This window comes from Mus caroli, chromosome 2, assembly GCF_900094665.2.
Source record: "Mus caroli chromosome 2, CAROLI_EIJ_v1.1, whole genome shotgun sequence".
Taxonomy (NCBI): domain Eukaryota; kingdom Metazoa; phylum Chordata; class Mammalia; order Rodentia; family Muridae; genus Mus; species Mus caroli.
The window spans coordinates 170,086,985-170,088,121 of NC_034571.1; positions in this window are offsets into that span (position 1 = coordinate 170,086,985).

The following is a 1,137-nucleotide window of genomic DNA, read 5'->3' on the forward strand; positions in this document are numbered from 1 at the left end:
GAGCAAACAGGTGTTTATGTATACAGGTTTCACAGAACAAAGACAGACTAATCATTATCCCAGATGTGCGGATTATGTGCCCGACATTTCATTACATGTCCAGGGTTACAAGTTCAGTCAAAATTAGAAAATACAAACAGAACANANTCTTATTATTGTTATTAGACCTATAACTCCAACTTAAAGACTCTAAAGATTACCTCCTCCAAAGCAAACGCGTTTGTCATATGACAGCCTGCTTTTAGGCTGGCAGGATTTGTTGTTTGAAAGCACTCCAGGGAAACAGAAAATATCTGCACTGGTCTTGTTATGAGTAGCAAACACTAATGCCTAGATTCTTTTACTATATGTTTCACTATATACACTCTAAAGTAGGAAAAGCTTATTTTAGTCCATCTATCTATTTACTGAGTTTTATTCCTCCAGGGGTGTACCCTGTATGACCCCTTATCTTTAAACTACATTTATAGAGATCTCAAAGCTATAATAAAAAGAGGCCTTGAATCTGTAACCTGTTCTCCTGGCCAGCCANAGTTTGTCAATTGTCTGTTTGCCCTTTATCATACGATTTAAGTTAGCTCAGGGGCAGATACTCCAAGAAGATTCCCGGCCTCACCTAGCTATGTGCTTATCGATGCTGAATGATCTCCAGGGCATCAGGAAGACTTTCATATGTGGCCAGATAGTTTATATTTAGGATTTTCCTAAGAAAACCCAGACATAATTTTTCTCAGAAAATGATATAAAATGAATCATAATTCAGAAAGTCCCCAGTAATTCAGCACACAGAGTCCAAACCCCAAAGGCTAGAGCTAGAAGCACAGCAATTGCAGCATTTGGCTCAGCTTTGCTGGAACTGTCATGAAGCTGTGCTGGCTTCATGATTCTTGCCGTTCCTAGCNGATATGGCTGTACCAGGGAACATCAGAGAGGAAGGTGAGGACCATAGAACCTGAGGTTGCCCTCTGACTTCCACGTGTGTGCTATGGCATGCATGTACCTACATTCATATACAAACACATGTATACATGTATGCACACACATCACATGTATACATGTTTGCACATGCATCATGCACATACATGCATGTGCATACATCATACATATGTGTACATATATCACACATACATATGTGTG